The sequence below is a fragment of the Phyllobates terribilis genome, unplaced genomic scaffold (genome assembly GCF_046119375.1).
Source record: "Phyllobates terribilis strain yellow unplaced genomic scaffold, ASM4611937v1 Scaffold_9__5_contigs__length_417890890, whole genome shotgun sequence".
NCBI classification, from domain to species: Eukaryota; Metazoa; Chordata; class Amphibia; order Anura; family Dendrobatidae; genus Phyllobates; species Phyllobates terribilis.
The window spans coordinates 258,749,955-258,771,083 of record NW_027362769.1 but is presented as its reverse complement, the minus strand read 5'-3'; the positions used below and the strand labels follow the sequence as shown (position 1 = coordinate 258,771,083).

Below are 21,129 nucleotides of genomic sequence, written 5' to 3'. Positions count from 1 at the left end.
AGCACTTGTACTCGGTGCCTCCCACCTCAATCCACCTAATATTGGGGTTATGGCGAATTGATGAGAGCAGGTGCTCCGTCACTAGGATGTATAAGAGAGGGGACAGAGAACATCCCTGCCTTGTCCCATTGGTGATTGTGAAAGGTGATGAAAATGTTCTGACGCGCCCCCTGGGCCTTGGGACACCCGGAGCCGGACCCTTTTTGGTGGATGCTGGTGGTTGTAGTCTCCGTGGCGGCAACCCGGTTCCATGGCTCAGGGCGGTCAAACCAGTGACGGAACTATTTATGTGGTTTTGATGTTTAAATGTCCGACTACGCCACCCGTGGATTGCGGTCAGAGTGAACCGCCGCTCCAGGGCAGACCGCTGAGGCTGGTGTTGTGGGTGCAGCAGAGCGTAGCATAACTCCCCACGGGAGGAGTATAGCCTCAGGGCAGTGTATGCGGAGGATGGGGGTGATGGTGCAGGGCAGCAGCAGTAATGACACGGAGTCAGGGATGCAGTCCAGGGCCTTTACTCACAGTTCTTATTATCCAGACCACGTCTGCAGGTAACGGCTGCCCACGTCGTACTGTGCTCACCAGGTGAGGGGCTCAGACAACTCCCAGATAACTTTGGAGTGCTTCACAGGACCCCCTTTGTGTGTCCTTTGTCTGGCCTTTCTTACCAACCCTTCTGTCCGGCTGCCTCGGGCCTCCTCTTGGTAAACTTGGCGCCAGTTTCCCTGACCCTATGTGGTGCCTTCCTAGCGGGTGTAGTGAGGGGCTGCGCCACATAAAATGTCACAGCCTCCTGTTTCTAGCTGAGGGTCGTTTCCTGCCTCCACTAGTTTCGGGGACCGGTCTCCCCCTTTGGCCTGACCCCTCCACGCAGGTGGATTCGGGCGTGCGGTGGCGACTCGCCCGTCCGCACCCCTGAGGTCCCTTCGTTCCTCGTTCCTGGAGCCTTCTCCGCTCCTCTTCCTTCCTTCTCCCTCTTCCAGGCCTGGGCCTCTGTTACTAGGCCCGCCTCCGGAGCAGAGCTCATGCAGAGCCCCTGCTCCCTGCCACTTCTGCTCAGACTTCTCTGCACTGAACTAAGATGGTGCCCACCTTTTATACTCCCTTCTCAATGCACCCAGGAACTGCTTCCTCCCTGCTCCTGCACTACAGGGTTCCCCTTTCTCAGTGTTCCCTCCCCCCACTCCAGCCAGGGACAGGGACTGTCGTGCCCATCTCAGGGGCATATTGGTCGCCCTGCCCCACGGCAATGTGGTGTAATGCATGCAGGTGTCGGGTCCTGATCCACACTACATCCTTACCTGAGAGTGAGATATCACACCTCTGGGTGAGGTGCAATACGTCTGTAGCAACCGAGCCCTCAGGGTGCTACAGTTCCATTTATCTTCAGCCTAGGTGACGTATTGCGATACAGGGCCGTGATTTTGGCTATAAAAGGGTCCCCTAGACCCCTACCCCAAGCTTTTTAAGAGAATCATATATGGCGTGCCAGGAGACTCTATGGAATGCTTTCTCAGCATCCAACGAGAGTATCTAATTACAAATTTTTAACTGCATCTAGCCCAGGAAATACTTTGTGCCTAGTAGCAGTGTCTGCTAGTCAGCGGATTATCCCGGCTGTTAAGCAAGCTACACCACCTGTAGTTTGGACACTTCATTTTTTCAAAGGAAATGCTTCGGGACCACGGGATACTCAGTGAAGAGCATCAGGAGGCACCCCAAGGCATAGGGGCTCGGACTGGCACTAGGATGCCTTGCGGTGGACAGCCGAGCTCGATCCTTATAAAAGCTTTTTAACTGCAGCAGCTTTAGTGGACGCTACTGGAGCTGGAATTACGCGGCTGCTGGCATGAGACTTGCCCTCCAATAGATCCTTGTAAATGGATTTAAAGTGTATTTATTCAAATTAGAGAGACAATTTAAATTAAAAAGCTTAGAGCTGCCTCCACCACAGGGGGGCTCGCTCGACCCACCAGCGGACAGGCACCAGTATTGGGAGAGGGGGGCTGGCCGTCAGGGTTCACCGCGGCTCTGGCACAAACCCGACGACACGGAGGTGGCACGGGCAGGAGCGGACTGAACGTGTCGGCTTCTCACTTTTTGGATTTTAGAAGGGCATGACATGCCTATATCTGTGTCTCCCCCTCCTTTTACTCCTCCACCTCTTTTCTTTTCGCATGACTATATGTACTTGTCACTTTTCCATGTGTTAGTTGTGTCTTCTGAGCAGTTTGTCAGCTTTTGGACACCTTTGAAGGTGTTTTCTATGTGTTTCTATGTGTTTTTGTTTGCCTGCCATTGGTTTTAACGGTGTTCGAAGGTGTTCGACGAACAGTTCGACGAACCGAACCGAACTCGAACACTACGGGGGTGGCTCAACACTAGTTAATATTAATTGCATTCAGGTGTGTCTCAGAATATTCTATTACAATTGTGTTCAGGTTTTTTGGTCTTCAGGTAGTTATTGGCTGCAAAGGATTCTCTACAAAGTATTAAAAATGATCATTTTATTTATGGTAAAATTAATTTGTCCAATTAGTTTTGAGCCCCAAAAATGAGGAGGCTTTGTAGAAAAAATGGTTGTAATTCCTAAACGTTTCACAGGATATTTTTGTTCAACCCCTTTAAGTAACCCTGAAAGTTGTTTCATTTTAAATAAAAAACAGTTGCATGCAGAGCCCAAATCACAAATGTCCAAATATTTCTGGACCTAACTGTACAGCAACTGAAGCCTCTGTGGGGTTTGTATTTGTGTAAGTGTTCTGCAATGGAGAGTATGTGTGGCGCCCCTGAGGTTTCGACAGCCACAGGGGTACTGCATCTCTTTGATGAGGTGTGGTAACTCCCCTTCGAGGTAAGGATGGTGCGGCTGACAGGACCCCACTTCTGCATCCAACACTACACCTCTCCCACCTGAAGGGGGCTTATATGCACCAGGGTGCTGCCCCAGTCGGGATAAGTGGAGATGGGGGAACCAAAGTTAGGGGGAACTATGTAGTGGGTGAGGGTGGAGGACGCACATTTAGGTTACACTTAATAATTCATATTTAATAAACAGCCATCTTGGGCTTATGGTCTTTTGATTGTGATCTTCATCACAGAATGTGGCTTTCTGTGTGAACCTGCAGTTGATGGGGACACGGTCCTCGTACTCTGGCCTTGAGTCGAAGAGCGGGCAAGAGTTAATGGCTGTCTCTACCCGGTCAAGGTCCCTGCCCAAGAAGGCCTGGAGGGGAGCTTAGGAGTAGAGCTCCGCACGCAAAAGGATCCCAGGGGGATGCAGACGGAGCGGTATACGCCACCTGTCCTCACTATTCTGGCCTAGCCAGAGGGACTCCTGCTGCAAAAGGGTTACCGGCCCCCGATATCTGACTTTGTTACTCTATGTCTCAGTCGGAGAAGCCCGGAGGCTCAGTGGATCCCACCGGGTAACGGACAGAGCGGAGTTGCCACCCGTACCCTTGTTCTGTGCATAGTCCAGAGGGAGACCCGGTCTTAGTACACATACCACATACGGACGGGAGAGGACCTAGTGGGAAAGTCTAGGAGCACTCTGGTGCGGGGCCCTGATCAAAGCATCTGAATTACTCAGAGGTGGTCGACCCCCGGTCCTGGTGGCCGCAGCGCGCTGTGAGGAGCAGGGAGAAGCCTTGCAGCTGTGCATACTACCGTGAGTAAAGCTTGGAAGACTACCCCTATGGCCTCCGGTTTCTTATTGCAACGCGGCACCGCACCACATCGCACCACATCTCCCACTACAGTTCCCATCCTCCTGTTCTCTCTGCCCTGAGGCCCTGCTCCGCCTGTGGGGAGTAGTATCATCTCTGGCTGCCACTACATCCCGCCTCAGAGGACTGAACGCAGCGCTGGTGGTGAATCACCAGACACCACAGGTGGCGTAGTCAACACAACCACTCGATTAACACCAACTCTGAAAGCCCATTACACCCTTTTGAATGTGACGGCCCTGGGCACGGAACGGGTCCAGGCCACGGCTACAACCCACCAAACATCTGACCCAGCTCCGAGTACCCCACATCTCTCAGGGCAGGGCTGCGAGCGTCACATATGTATTAACTGTTAGGTGTGATGAATGGGGTCATATTTACTAAGTCAAATGCCATAGGTTAGGCGGTGCATAAATGTTAAGGCTATTTTTTTTTTTGCTTTTTCTTTACCTCCTTCAAATCTACAAAGTGCTCTTCATTAAATATGCCAAGTATAGTTTTATGCTAGATCACCTTGAAAGCATGGTCTCATACTAAAAATACTGATTTGAAGGGAATCTGTTAGCAGGTTTTTGCTATGCAATCTGAGGGCAGCATGAGGAAGGAGTTAAAACACTGAATTCAGCAATGTGTCACTTATCGAGCTGCGTGCTGTTGCTTGCTTATAATGAAGGCTTTATCACCAGAACCTTCACTCCTGTGATAAGCAGCTAACTGTCTATAGACAATGTACATCCAAATCCTTGTGTGGGCGGGGTTAACTTTCTCAGCTCTGCTGCATTCTACATCTAAGAGCTCTGATTGTGTCACAACTGCTGCACCCCGTAAACTAAGTGATACATTGTTGGAATCAGGGTCTCTTTTCCTACATACTGGTGCTCCCAGATGAGGTAGCAAAAACTTGGTGACAGATTCTATTTAATACAAATTGGCCACATCAAATCAACCTGATACATTGTATTTATTGCTTGTTACCACCTGTAGCTCATACTATGATAACCTGCAGAACAAAAATTTCTCTGACTCACTATGCCTTTTTTTATTATCTATAAGTGATGTTAATAGAGACTCTAGTGATATTCTATATAATGCAGTCTCAAGCTGCCTCTTGATTATAAAGTAAAATAGGAAGAAACTTATCTCAAGCAGGAGGCAGTAGATACAAACTGAAACTGCATCATATAGGAATTATGGACAGTCAACATTTTTTTAGGAAGATTATAAAACTATAATAAATCACAACTATTAGTGACATGTTTGCTGCAACAATAAGAACAGAGATTTTTTTTGTGAAATACAAAATTATTGTAATTATAATTAGAACATCCAACACAAGTTCCTGTTGCGACATAAAATATACAGGACACATGAATTGTTTACAGGCAGAGGCAATAATTCTTCTATATTTAGACACTGTCGAGGAATTTACGGATGCGTGGCAAACCTGCATATAATGTAATGTATTTTCTTCCAAGCAAAATTTACTCCTACTCACTTCCACCATTATTATGAGCATTTGTCATGTTATTCGTGACTTGTATAATATATTGTTAACATAGCTAATGGATTGTATACTTCAGTCCTCAAATAACCCCAACTATTAATGTTTTATGGAGATTTAGTCTCCTCTTCTTGACATCTAGGGAATGTAAATTTCAGCTACACAAAAGATCTGCATCTAAGAGCACAGATGTCATGACTGAACAGGCATAAAAGCTAGCTGGACAACATTAAATGAGTTAATTAACAACATACAGATACATAGGAAGTTACACAAAGGGCCAGCATTGTTGCCTTGTAGTGCTGTGACCTTGGCTCAATACTATTTGCTTGGGTTTCTAGCTTACTACATCAGACTAAAATACATTAGTAAGTTATTTGGCTTCCAATAAATTTTGAAATAATGTGCGTTTGTGTTATGGAAATTAGATTGAATTAATAAAATGCCTGGTGAGGAGCCCGTAAGATGTGAGCAGTGAATAAATAATGCATAATAAAAACAATTCAAAATATTCATTTTACATAATATTAAGGTAAAAATAGAAATTCTAAATATTGGGCTGTAGTTTAGCATAAATACAAATAGAATTGAAAGAAAAATATTGCAAAACCTATGTGTGTAGGTAGGGGAAATTGGCTATCCGCTCTAAATAACCCAAATCTTGATCAAAGTAAGAAAGACTGCCAACTCATAGAAGTATTAGGTTACGGTTCCGATTAAACTCTATTGAGAGGGGAGAGGAGAAGAAAAGTGAGAAATAGACAGACACAGGCATATTATTCTGCAGCATTTAGCAAATTTATTTCACTTCAGTGCTGGATTCACATACACACAGATCAGTAATGCTATGTAATGTCTTCAATGTAGCTGCTACAGAAAAAGAATAGCAGGAATCCATAGCTCTGTGTGCATGTACATGAGAGATTATACCAGATAGTCTCTATGTGACACTAGTAACTACTCATGGATAAGTCGTGAAGCAGAGTAGTTAAGAGGTCTGGGGTCAGATACCAAGAGAACTCGTCGGAAACTAAGGGGAAAGACAAATGTGTAGTCAGGTCAGAATTCCAGGAAGTTAGCGGATCAAGACAAAGGGGCTAGGCAAACAGATGGTCAAATAGAAGTATGAAGAAATCCGGCATCAAAGCAATATGTTCCAAAGCTTTATTCCAAAAAGTTCTTAGGTATAAAAACACAGGCCAACATGTGTTGAGCCGTTAATCACAGTAACGAGAGCTCATTATGCCCCTGCCCCAGATTAGATGACTGAACTGTCATTCACTGCGTCAAAGACACAATGAGTGGTGCAATGTTACACTGTACCCACTGGGACTGAGACCACTGTAAATTGGATCTAGTGCCTGCAAAAGGGAAAACTTGTAACTTTACATAATGGACATAAATACTATTATAACTCATGTATGCACACAAAAGCTTATTTAGAAAAGTTATCTGAAACTATAGGTAACATTTTAATCAGGAGTTTAGTGTCACATCATATTTTGTATGACAGAACCCAACAGTAGACTGGCCTCACCTTCATCTATACACCGTGCATGTGCCAGATGGGGCTACAGTTGGCCTGTAATTGCATGACTGCAAGACTGGAGGGGATCTCAACCACCATCATGTCTCTTTACAAGTAGTTAAGCAGAATAGAAAGAAAGAGGATGAATACAGCTCACCATTCTAATAGATTGTGTATTGTCTGGAGATAACGCATGGAAGGTCCGAGACCAGGGAACAATAGCAATACATCTAAAAAGTTTAAAAAAATTCTACCACAAGGTGTAAACATTTTTATTCTTTATTCAGAGATGATTAAAAATACATAGAACCATTTGCTGCAGTCATAATTATGGTCTATGCATTCTGGGTGTATCTACCCTTAGCATAGCTACAGATCAAACATTATAGCAAGCCTTTATAAAACAGACTAAAGGGAATAATTTCAGAAATAATGGGAGATTGCGTAGGTTCGGCTTAGTCATTTTTGGAGACTAATAGCATGGTCAGCCTTACCGCTCACCTAAAGTATAGTTTATTCTCAGAGATATAAGTCACTCAAGGAGCAAAAGCGAATTCTGGAGATGCACAGTCAAAAATTTCAAACAGAGTCCAAAACATTGCAGAAGGCGCTCACCAATGATTTAAGCGTCTTCTTATAGAGTTATTCCCACTGCAGTTTTCTATTGTTTTTATCTTTTTGCACAATTTTGAATCTGTATATTTTGTATACATTTGGGTACTATGGTAGCGACATATATATTATATACGTTAGAGCCATGACACAACAGGCAAGAGGAAGCGTCATATAGATACATAATGGCTGTCACCTGAGACACATTTATTACTCTCCCTGCTATTATATTGCTGGCATATAGATTTTTTGTTAATAAAGAAGATAAACACCATTAGTGAGTGCCCTTTTCCATTTTGTTCCTACACAGTATTTTGAAGGCTCTGATTATGACCGCAGCACATGGTCATATGTGTTTTTAATCATGACTGAATAAAAGAATTGCTGGAATTAGATTGCTTTCTTGATGTAGTATTTACAGGTAGCGCATTCTACGCTATAAATCTATTTTGTCTTTGTGCTTTAGGATCCATTTTGAATGGGGACATCTTTCAAAGGCTGTTACAATCCGGTATGTGGCGTCGTTCAGATGTCCGTGTTTTTTCACGTATGCTAAAAAATCGTCCAAGTGTCATTGTGTTTTGGATCTGAGATTCAACAGCGTTTGGTCCTTGTGTAAGTTTTTATCATTAGTCTTTCATGGATGGATAAATAAATACATTAGAAAGCTTCTCGTATCCTTTGCAACGTTATACACAGAATCATAGATAGCACACTGACTACACATGGATATCATCCGTGAGCTGTCCATGATTTTCATGGACCCATTGCTACTTTACATTCATGAAGCTGGTAAAAAATAAACATCTATATAAAATAAACGTCTATATAAGGTCTAACACTGTGGCAGCTGTGAAAGGATGGTTTAATTGATGACGGTTCCCTTTAAGATGTTATGATATCTAACGATTACCTAACAGAAAGTTGTGATGTCATATTAGTATCCAACTGTCATTCACTTTTGATGTCACAACAGCTGAGTTGACTCAAACTGACAGAAAAAAATTATGAAGTCATAGAAGCTTTCCTGTCCGAAACCCAAATCTTGTAATGACTTATTAACAGACAGAGACACCTTTGTGATATTACATCTGCCTGTTAGAATGAAAATTTATGTAATATTACAGCAGCTTGCTCAGGGCAGTTCATCCACAACCGAGTATAAGAACAGTATCGGAGCTCATTGATTTTTGAGTAATAATTAAATGGGGTGATATTAATGGACCACCACGTCTGTCCTGAGATTGTGACATGGATAAAAGTTATTATGGCCCTCTACATAAAGTTATGGGCAAAAGTGTTGGCACCCTTGAAACTGTTCCAGAAAATGAATTATTTCTCCCAGAAAATTATTGCAATTACACATGTTTTGCTATACACATGTATATTTCCTTTGTGTATATTGGAACAACACAAAAAAAAAAAAGAGAAAAAAATGCAAATTGTACATAATTTCACACAAAACCCCCAAAAAAGGGCCTGACAAGATTGCTGGCACCTTTCCAAAATTGGGGGTAAAGAACTTTGTTTCAAGCATGTGATGCTCATTCAAACTCACCTGTTGCAAGTAACAGGTGTGGGCAATATGAAAACCACATTTGAAACCAGAACAGAAAGAGGAGAAGAGAACTGTCTGATTACTTGAGAACCAAAATGGGTGATGGTGCCAACAATTTTGCCCTGCCTATTTTTGGGGTTTTGTTTGAAATCATGTCCAATATCCTTTTTTTCTATGTTTTTGTGTTGTTCCAATACACACAAAGGAAATAAACATTTGTATAACAAAACGTGCAATTGCAATAATTTTCTGGGAGAAATGCTTCATTTTCTAGAACAATTTCAAGGGTGCCAACTAGGGAAGCAAGAGTTAACTCCCCAACATCCAAGAGCACTACAGTAGAAGTTAATGTGGAGTACATTTCCCCTTGACACCAGTAAAGTGGAAACACTTCTCCCCAACCCCAATCCCCAGAAAACACCAATATCATAGACTGCTAGGACAATGGAATTTACTCCTCTTGTTCCTTAGACTGCATGAAAAGGATTAGTTCCCAAAAGTCCCACAATGGTATCCCATGTATAGTGATAATGATCACAAAAACTCTAGCAATAGATAACGACTTTCATGTAGGAAGTTACTCCAAAGAAAAGAAGTGAGTATATTAGATCATAAAAATTAACATTTATTGAATAAAGTCATAATAAAAACATAATAAAAAACAGTAGCTTCATATACAATGGTGGGTACTAAACTGAAAAAAAAAACTGAGCAGAGTGGCTATATCAGACCAAAGATAAGTTTGCACATAATATGTACTATAAAAATGTGATTGGTGCCAATAGCTCACTTAAATTGATCAGAATGAAACCTACCAAGGTATAATCACATGGGCAGTGTTTGCCATAATATCCATTACCTGGTGGAATAGAGCAGTGAACCAACTTGACGACCTGCCGCCCCGCCGCGCGTTTTGTCAACCTTCTTCAGGGAACATGAAAAGGATTCATTAACCCACAATCCCAATTCATTAATCCACAATCCTAAACCAATAAGCAATTTAATCCCCTTTTGCAACCTCCAGAACACCAGGGGAACGGTAATTCACCCCTACTTTTACCTTAGGCCACCAAGGAAAATAAGAGTTATTCCCCACCAACCACGGTAGAACCCCTGAGAAAGCAGCCATTAACCTCTCCATAAATCTAAACCACCAAGAAAGCAACCATTAACCTTTTTTCTATCCTAGATTACCTTAGGTTACAAAACAACCAGGCATTACCCAAGACCATGAGGGAAGGAGTCATTGAGCCATACACTTTCCAAAAATGTCGGCAATAGAATCAAGCCCCACTACCATTATACTAGACCACTAGAAAATACATTATACCTATATTAGCCTAGACCAACAGCATTAACCACTCTATGATCGGCTATCACTAGCAGCAATTAACCAATTCACTGTGCTAGATCACCAAAGCAGCAGCCATTCGCCCTTCTATTGCCCTAGATCACAGGAAAGCTAGTATTAAATCTTCCTTATCTAGACAACCAGGGAATCAGACCCACTGCCCTAGACCTTCTAAGAAGTTGGCTTAAACTACACACCTACCAAGAAAAGCCCCCAGACCACATAAAAATTATTTTTTTTCGGCTAGTTTGCAAAATTCCTGACAATGTTCCTGTCCAGTTCATTATACAATTTTATGAAAACTGTACTATTAACTGTACAACTTAGCTACTCTAGATGACCAGATCTTTATTAGCCTTTTAACTACGTGGCAGTGTTATTCATAAACAGTATGTGTCATGTAACATGTAACGTGTCGTGTGGATTCTTATGGCAGCAATCAGGCTAGAACTAGCAGCCGGTTGCTGCAGAGGCAGTAGGACACGTGGAAAATATTGTTCTCCATTTACAGTTTGTAGCAGTGTGCCAGTGAAGCAATTCACACATGAATGTTGTGAATAATAGGAAACTACAAGCCCGCTATTTAAAACCGTGGGCATCCGTCAGACATATCGCTTATAACTGCGGTACAAACTCAGCCATTTGTAGCGACCATGCAAAATATTATCCTCCATTTAACATGGGCAAGGTGTGTGGCAAGGGACGAGGAAGTGGAAGTGATGGTGATGGTGCATGCAGAGGTCGAGGCCTCGACCATGGGCAAGCTGAAATTGTGCCACAACAAGCACCCACATCTTGTTGCCCGACTCTCCTGTCCCAATTACTTGAGGACCAAAGCACACCACTATTGAACCCAGAGCAGTGTCAAAAGGTTGTTTGTTGGATAGCAGATAATGCTTCCACCACCACCCTGTCTTCCACAGGGTCAAGTCTGAGTAGCTGTGAGTCTGGACCACATATTCCTCACCCTGATCCTCCTTCCTCCCACCATTCTGTGTACCCGTCGACAACTGATCCCACACTTGGACACTTTGAAGAGCTGTTTACTTTTCCATTTATAGATTCTACTGGCCTCTCGCCTGGCCATCTTCAAGTGGGGAAAGAGGAGATGTAGCGATGCCCAAATATTTGAGCAGCCACGGTCACACGAAGGTGACAGTGAGAAAGTGCAATTACTGTCACAAGAGGTGGATGATGATGAGACACAATTGCCAGAAAGTCAGGAGGAGGACCAGGGTGTAGAAGTGGAAGACGAGGTGGTGGATGATGAAGTCACTGACCCAACTTAGCAAGGTGACATGCAGAGCGAGGAGAGCTTGTGGTAGGTGTAGCACCACAACAGGCAGGAACAGACAGTGTGGTGGCCACAGACACAAGGCGGGCAACCGTTCCCCTGAACACCAACACAACGGAAGTTGCCAGTACAACTGTTAGGTCTTCCTGGTTCTTTTTTAAAGACTCTGCAGAAAACCCCAAAAAGGCCATTTGCACCATCTGCCAGGCCAGCATCAGCAGGGGTAGCAAAACTAGCAGCCTGACCACCAGCAGCATGCTCAGGCACATGATAGCAAAGCACCCGACTAGCTGGGCCGAACGCCCGGGTCCAGAAACAGTGACTGCAGGTGACACCACTGCTTGTTCCGGTTTTGTGCGTGCACGCCAATCTCCAGTTCATGGTGCATGCGAAGATGCCTCCCGCCCTGCACCTGTCATTGCACACTCGCAACTACCACCATCAGCATTCACGTGTCCCAGTGCAGCATTCATTTGTCCCTACCCCAGTCCGTGGAGCACAAGCGCAAATACGCAGCCGACGCCTCACAGGCTACACTACTAAACTCACACATTTTGCAAATACTTGCGCTCGAAATGTTGCCTTTTAGGCTCGTGAAGACGGAAGCTTTCCGCAACCTGATGGCGGTGGCCATCCCTCGATACTCAGTCCCCAGCCGTCACTATTTCTCCCGGTGTGCCATCCCCGCATTACACAAGCACGTGTCCCAGAATGTTAGCTGTGCCCTCAACAATGCAGTTACTGGGAAGGTCCACCTAACCATGGATACGTGGACAAGTGCTTGTGGGCAGGGACGGTACATCTTGCTGACAGCACACTGGATTAATATAGTGGAAGCCGGGACCCAATCGGACCTTGGGACGGCATACGTCCTCCCAACGCCGAGGATTGTGGGCCCTGTGTCAATCAGGGTTGCCCTCGCATTCTACAACTCCTGCACCTCCTCCTCCTCAGCCTTCATCTCCAAAATGACTACATCAGTCGGAAGCTGGAAGCACTGCAGCACTGCCTTGGCCAAGCAGCAACAGGCTTTGCTGAAGCTAATATGCATAGGTGACAAACCGCACACCGCTGAAGAGTTGTTGATAGCTCTAAAAGAGCAGGCAGATCTGTGTCTGGCACCGCTGAACCTACAGCCAGGTATGGTCGTGTGTGACAATGGCCAGAACCTGGTGGCAGCTCTGAAGCAAGGCGAGCTCACACACATTCCATGCCTGGCCCATGTGCTCAACCTAGTGGTTCAGCGGTTTCTCAAAGCCTACTGGGATCTGCTTGTCAAAGTACGCCGTCTGTGTGCCCATTTTAGAAAGTCAGCTCCACCTTCCACTGCCCTTGCAATGCTTTAGCAGCGTTTGCAGTTTCCAGCTCACCGACCGGTGTGCATTGTCCGGACACATTGGAACTCAATGTTGCATATGTTTGGAAGGATTTGTGAGCAGCACATGGATTTGTGAGCAGTTGTTGAGTACCAGCTTCAAAACATCTATCGGTATTCAGGTCAGCCTCCGCACATAAGACCTTTAGGAGTGGGAATGGATGTAAGACATCTGTGCCATCCTCCAAAACTTTGAGGACTCCATCAAGATGGTGAGGGGCGATGACGCCATAATTAATGCCACCATCCCGCTTCTCTGTCTTCTGGAATGATTGCTGCTCACAATTAAAGAGGTATTGCAGGTGGAGCACGATGATATGGAGAAAGGAATCATACAGGGTAATTCCACACAGCCCAGCCTCATGTCATCCCAACGTGGATTGGGTGACAGTGAGGAAGAGGAGGAGGAGGAAGAACAGTAGCTAGTTTCCTGCGCTATAGACGGTACTACCCACACAACTGTCATACCGTCTGTTCAGCGTGGATGGCCTGAGGAGAGGGAGGAAGAGGATGAGAATGAGAGCATGGTCAGTTGTCCTCTTGGTGAGGGCACAGAAGTCTTGCCTGTTAGCAGTCTGGCAAACATGGCTGACTTTATGTTATGCTGCCTTTCCCGTGACCCTTGCGTTGTCAAAATTTTGGATGACAGTCATTACTGGTTGGTGACACTTCTAGACCCATGCTAAAAGGAGAACTTTCCATCTCTCATTCCCGCAGTGGACAGGTCTAGTAAAATGGTGCAGTACCAGAAGGCCCTTGTTGCAGAATTATTAAAAAAAATTCCCATCTGAAAACGCTGGTGGCTGAGGTCACAGTTCGTTGGACAACCAAGGAGTGCAAGCGAGAAAGATACGAATACGATCCAGCAGAGGCAGGGGAACACTGTCAAAGGTCTGGGAGAGTTTTCTCAGACCCTCCCATCACACAGGCCCTGATGCGCGGGGTACTATCACAAGGAGGGATAATTTTACAAAGATGCTGAAGGAGTACCTTGCCGACCGTACCAACGTCCTCCGTGATTCCTCTGTGCCTTATAATCATTGAGTATCCAAGCTCCTCAACATCTCTTCCAAGGGGCATTGGAGTGCCTCCAAATTTTTGGCAGCAATTGCATTCACTGCATACGCAAGAACAGTATAGCACACCCGCTCCTTTATAATGGGAACATTTTGTTACTGAGGTTCACCTCTATGTGTCTTCAAATTGGCATTGGGGTTTTTCCTTCATATAGGCAGCTGTTGCAGTCACTGTATACGCAATAACTGTATAGGAGAACAGCTCCTTTATAATGGGAACATTTTGCTACTGAGGCCCTCCTCTATGTGTCTTTAAATTGGTATTGGGGTATTTCCAAAACTTAGACAGCCGTTGTAGTCACTGCATATGCAATAACTGTATAGCATAACCGTGACTTTATAATGGGAACATTTTGTTACTGAGGCCCACCTCTATGTGTCTTCAAATTGGTATTGGGGTTTTTCCTACATTTAGGCAGCCGTTGTAGCCACTGCATATGCAATAACTGTATAGCACAACTGCTTCTTTATAATGGGAACATTTTGTTACTGAGGCCCTCCTCTATGTCTCTTCAAAGGGGTATTGGAGTGCGTCGAAATTTTTGGCAGCCCTGTCACTCACTGCATACCCTAAAATAGTATAGGAGACCCGCTCCTTTATAATGGGAACAGCAAAGCATAGCCAGCTGATGGCCCTCTAACAATAGTGAGGACTGACTTCTGGCCCTTTAAGAATAGTAAGGGCTGCCTGATGGCCCTATAAAAATAGGCTTTATGACTTTCAGAGTCCCTTCTTCATAAATGAAACAGGATGTGTCTGATCATGTCTCACACACCACATGACCAGGTAAGGTTGTAAAATGTTAAAATGACATTTACCGGTGAAGGTATTTTTCAACGTTGAAAGCAATGCCAAAGTGCCCAAACACACCAAAAACGCTATGTGTGAACATAGCCCAAGATGTGGAGGAGCATTTTTTTTGGGTTATTTATTTTGCCTTATATGCAAGTCATTACCCTGGAAAGGATGTTCCTTAACATTTTTTCCAGGAAAATCCATTTAGGTTTCGTTTTGTATGTTTTATTGTGAGTCCGTAAAAGTGGCGTAATACTCTGACAACATTGTTCACAGCAGTGACCTGGGAATCAGAGATGCTTCCAGGGGTCTTCCCCATGCCATATATAGATGTGTATGTTCATGTCTCACACACCACATGGCCAAATAAGGCAATAAAACGTTAAAATGACATTTACCGGTGAATGTATTTTTCACCATTGATAGCAATGCAAAAGTGCAAAAACGCATCAAAAATGCTACGTGTGAACATAGCCCAAGGTGTGGAGGAGCATTTTTGTTTTTGGTTATTTATTTTGCCTTATATACAAGACAATACTCTGACAACATTGTTCACAGCAGTAACCTGGGAGTCAGAGATGCTTTCAGGGGTCTTCCCCATGCTGTTCCCATGTCATTTAAGCACTGTTCCCATCGATTTGGGAAATTTTTAGGCCCCCTGTAGAGGAGGGGGCTGCCGGAAAAATGCTTGAGTTTCCCATAGACTTACATTGGGCTCTTTGCTCGGGGCGAGCACTCGAGCATTCCAATTTGCTCGACTCGAGCAACGAGCACCCGAGCATTTTAGTGCTCACTCATCACTAGTAACAACAGAAAAATCCAAGGCATTAGACAATAGGCAAGTCTGGGAACAAAGCCAAAAGTCCAATACATAGAAACATTGAAAGGCAGAGTTGGAAGGGACCTCCAGTGTCATCGTGTCCAACCCCTTGCTCAATGCAGGATTCACTAAACCATCTCAGGCAGATGTCTGTCCAGCCTCTGTTTGAAGACTTCCGTTAAAGGAGAACTCACCACCTCCTTTGGCCGCCTGTTCCACTCATTGATCACCCTCACTGTCAAAAAGTTTTTTCTAATATCTAATCTATATCTTCTCCCATTCAGTTTCATCCCATTGCCAAAAAAAATCAGATAAAGACATTTTTTTTGAAAATTTGTATTTTTTAGACATGTAAACATGCCAAAGACAATATTGAAGAAATACTAGGTGTTCTTCTAGGGACATATCTGATATCCTGTTGAAATATTTCCTTTAGCCTTTTATCTTGGTGAAAAATCAGGAACTATTTTTTAACAATTGCTGTTGTTTCATTATATTGTATACTAAAGTTACTAAAAAAAGTAACGCCCTGACTCTAATGCTTGCACTTTACTTGTTTTTCTCAAATAATAGGCTGTCTCTATCAATTTTTGAGACTATATTAAAAGCACTGTTCAGACACCAATCTTCATTGCCTATATTTGTAAGTCTAGCACAGACTTTATTCGTCTCTATAAATTGGGCATTTTGTGAACAATTTCTTTTAGTTATAATTAATTTACCCAACGGTATATTCTTTTTAATATGTGATGGATGGCATGATTGTGCTTCTAAAATAGAATCACAAGATGATGGTTTTCTATATAGACATATTTGCATTGTGCCTGTGTCAGAATTACCTACTAACATGATATCCAAAAACTGAATACTAATATTGGATAAACAGTTAGTAAATAGAAGATTAAAAGGATTATGATTAATATGTTTTAGAAAAGACATAACCTCTTCCGCTGTGCCCTCCCACATCAATAGCAAGTCAGCGATATAGCAGCTCTCCTGCGCAATCATGTGTCATACGCAAAATCACATTATTTTTCATAAAGCGCAGTAAATACTTTTAACAATTGTTTAAATACAGTTGAAGCCAGAAGTTTACATACACTATATAAAAAGACACATATACATGTTTTTCTCAATATCTCACATGAAATCACAATAAAAATGCCTTAAAACATTCTCTCTCTCTCATTATTCCGGCATTTGGCAAATATTAAAAATTATGATAATCCTAATTGACCTAAAACGGGAAAGGTTTATTCTGATTTCATGTCAGATGTTGAGGAAAACATGCATATGTGTCTCTTTATATAGTGTATATAAACTTCTGGTTTCAACTGTACATATTCAATAGAGATGAGCAGATCGATCTGCAGAGAAGAGAGTTTGAGCTGACTTTCCTAAAAATTTGCGGATTCATGCAAATTCAAACACTTTGATATTTGATTTGCAGTTCGCAAAAAAAAAAAACTTGCCTGTCACCATTTCCCACAATGATGAAGTCCAAGAAAGTGGGCAAATGTAATTTTTGCATGGCCAGATGGAATTTCCCATAATTTCATGCAGTTTTGACCTTTTTCAGATTATCATGCCATGTACAGTATCGGGCCATCACAGATCAGCAGCTCCCGGTGGAGCACAGTTTGTATGGCAGAGTCATTTTCCATCTCCACATTCACTGAGTAAGTCTTTCTGTCCTGTAGTGCGTTCACTGAGTAAGTCTTTCTGTCCTGTAGTGCGTTCACTGAGTAAGTCTTTCTGTCCTGTAGTGCGTAAGCGGTTAAGGTCAGCAGAGTCCTCTGTCTCTTTTGCGCCCTCTCATAGAGTGTAATCTCTCTCTTCTGTAATGTGTAAGCTCTTATGGTCAGTGGGGTCCACTCTCTAATTTTCTGTATTTTCTAAGCAATTACAAGATTTTCTGTACTGAGATTAACACAGATTTATTTTCCACAAATCAATTTTTTTTTGCAAAATTTGGCGAGTCAGCAAATTTGAACTTCAAAAGATTTGCTCATCTCCAAATACTAAGCTCAGGATAAAGTGTTTTTCTTGTACCTATGTGTCTATTTTCATCTCTATCCGTCCTTCTGTGTATTTAGCGTCACATAGCTGAATTGGCAGTCCTATTCTTTTCTGCTAAAACTACACTTCCTAGCAGCACTTGCTTCTCCTCAGTTTTACAGACCCTTCTCCTCCTGTGTGCACCTCTCTGAGTTATCATGAAGCTAAAATAAGTGTAGAATTCATTGCTTCTATGCACTCTCTGCTTTACAGTTCCTTTCTGAACTGATTTTATCTTTTGCCTTTTACATGGATATAGTTGCAGTGCGGTTTTAGATCATTAGCTGGTTCTAACAGAACTCAACTGTCCCTCACTCCTCCACAACAGCAGTGCAGGGTTGTTTTTGTTGCCTGCTGCAGAAAGACAAGTCACATGAAACTGAAAATGTTGCTCTGTTGATGCATATGGCAGAAGATAATCCTCATATACATCAAAAGAGTGGCATTTCCAGTCTCACATCACAGAACTCTCAGCCAAAAAGAACAAACACTACTCAACTAATCTCAACCCCTGTACATTGAACCCCATGCCGCTGTAAATCTCTACTTTCAGTGCCTTGTATAGAGCCCATTCTGCATTATACACCGTGTGCAGAATTATTAGGCAAGTTGTATTTTAGAGGATTATTTTTATTATTGATCAACAACTATGTTCTCAATCAACCCAAAAGACTCATAAATATCCAAGCTTAATATTTTTGGAAGTTGGAGTGTTTTTTTTTTAGATTTGGCTATCTTAGGAGGATGTCTGTTTGTGCAGGTAACTATTACTGTGCAGAATTATTAGGCAACTTAATAAAAATCAAATATAATCCCATCTCACTTGTTTATTTTCACCAGGTAAACCAATATCAGTGCACAAAATTTAGAAATAAACATTTCTGACATGCAAAAACAAAAAGCAAAAAAATTAGTGATCAATATAGGCACCTTTCTTTATGATGACACTCAGCAGCCTTCCATCCATAGATTCTGTCTGTTGCTTGATCTGTTTTCGATCAAAATTGCGTGCAGCAGCCACCACAACCTCCCAGACACTGTTCCAAGAGGTGTACTGTTTTCCCTTCCTGTAGATCTCACATTTTATGATGGACCACAGGTTCTCTATGGGGTTCAGATCAGGTGAACAAGGGGGCCATGTCATTATTTTTTCTTCTTTTAGACCTTTACTGGCCAGCCACGCTGTGGAGTAGTTGGATGCATGTGACTCGCCCCCTGGGCCGTGGGGCACGCGGATCCGGGCAATAGGGAGACGTTGGGGGTAGTAGTGGCGGCCCGGTCCCGCGGCTCAGGGTGGTCAGACCAATGGTAGTCTGCTACGTGCTTCAGATAATGTCCGACTACGCCACTCGTGGATTGCGGTTATTAGGAACCGCCGCTGCATGCAGACCGCTGGGGCTGATGAGGTGTGCAGCTAGGGTAGTGTGACTCCCCACGGGAAGAGTGCGGCCCCAGGGCAGTGTAGTGGATGGTGGGAGTGATGGTGGTGAGAGTCCCAGTACCGGTAGTGCTGGAGGCGCGAAGGAGCACACAGACAACAAGTTACAGTCCAGGGTCTTTACTCACAGTTCATTTGTTCCGGGTCACTTCTGTACAGGTAGTGACCGCCCGAGCCGTGCTGCGTCCACCAGGTGTGGGGCTCGGTCAACTCGCAAGCAGTTCAGGAGCATGGCACAGGACCCCCTTTAATCCTTTCTCTGGCCTGCCTCACCAGTGACCCACTTTTGTCCAGCTGCCGCGGACTTGTGCGGTTAAACGTGGGCCCCGTCCTCCGCTGTCCTATATGGTGCCTTCCTAGCAGGTTTGATGAGGTGTCGCACCAATAGATGATCACGACGACCAGTCTTTGGCTGAGGGTAGTTTCTCCTCCACCAACTTGGGATCCGGTACCCTTAATCTGCCTGACCCTTCACCCTGGATTCTCGTGGGTTCTTAGGGTCCGTTCCACCTTCTTGTTCCTGAGCCCTTCTGTTTCTCTGTCTCTCCTTCTCTTTCTCCGTTCCTTTCTGTTCCTTTCTGTTCCGTTCTCTTGGAGCTGAGATGAGCCAAAATCCCAGCTCCCCTTCACCTCCTCCTCGGCCTCTCACTAGGCCCTCCTGGAGTAGAGCTCCTACAGAGCCTCTACTCCCTGTCTTCTCCTCTGGCTGAACTGACCCAGAACTAAGATGGTGCCCACCTTTTATACCTCCCTCTGACCATGAGCCCAGGTGACCAGCAACCAATGGGCTCCTACCTACGCTCAGGAACCAACCCCTATCTGCCCCTACAGCACTGGGTGTTCCACCCCCCTCCCCACTCCAGACAGGGACATAGTCGGTCGTGCCTGCACTTCTGTCTAGTGGGAGCACCGTTGAGCTGTCCCTCGGAAATGGGGTGTGTGTGCTGTATGCAGCTAACTGAGCCCTGGTCCATACTCCATCCTTACCTGGGAGTGGAATATCACACCTCTGGTCTGAGGTGCAATACCCCTGTAGCGGCCGAACCCTCGGGGCGCTACACATGTGATGGAGCATTGTCCTGCATGAAAATCATGTTTTTCTTGAACGATACCTACTTCTTCCTGTACCACTGCTTGAAGAAGTTGTCTTCCAGAAACTGGCAGTAGGTCTGGGAGCTTCACTCCATCCTCAACCCGAAAAGGTCCCACAAGTTCATCTTTGAAGATACCAGCCCATACCAGTACCCCACCTCCACCTTGCTGGCGTCTGAGTCGGAGTGGAGCTCTCTGCCCTTTACTGATCCAGCCTCTGGCCCATCCATCTGGCCCATCAAGAGTCACTCTCATTTCATCAGTCCATAAAACCTTTGAAAAATCAGTCTTAAGATATTTCTTGGCCATTCTTGACGTTTTATCTTATGCTTCTTGTTCAAAGGTGGTCGTTTTTCAGCCTTCCTTACCTTGGCCATGTCCCTGAGTATTGCACACCTTGTGCTTTTTGATACTCCAGTAATGTTGCAGCTCTGAAATATGGCAAAACTGGTGGCGAATAGCATCTTGGCAGCTTTACGCTTGATTTTCCTCTATTCATGGGCAGTTATTTTGCGCCTTTTTTGGCCAACACACTTCTTGCAACCCTGTTGTCAATTTGCCATGAAACGCTTGATTGTTCTGTGATCACGCTTCAAAAGTTTGGAAATTTCAAGACTTCTGCATCCCTCTGCAAGACATCTCACAATTTTGGACTTTTCAGAGCCTGTCAAATCTCTCTTCTGAATCATTTTGCCAAAGGAAAGGAAGTTGCCTAATAATTAAGCACACCTTATATAGGGTGTTGATGTCATTAGTCAACACCCCTCCTCATTACAGAGATGCACATCACCAGATTTACTTAATTGGTAGTTGGCTCTCAAGCCTATGCAGCTTGGATGTAGGACAACATGTATAAAAAGTATCATGTGATCAAAATACTCATTTGCCTAATAATTCTGCAC

The 21,129-nt window shown here is 44.0% G+C and overlaps 1 protein-coding gene across 2 annotated transcripts in view; it reads right to left on the bottom strand.

Annotated features, from left to right (window-relative positions):
* Positions 1-21,129, bottom strand: part of GSG1L (GSG1 like) — a 350,921-nt gene that overhangs the window by 138,567 nt on the left and 191,225 nt on the right. The window lies entirely within an intron of this gene.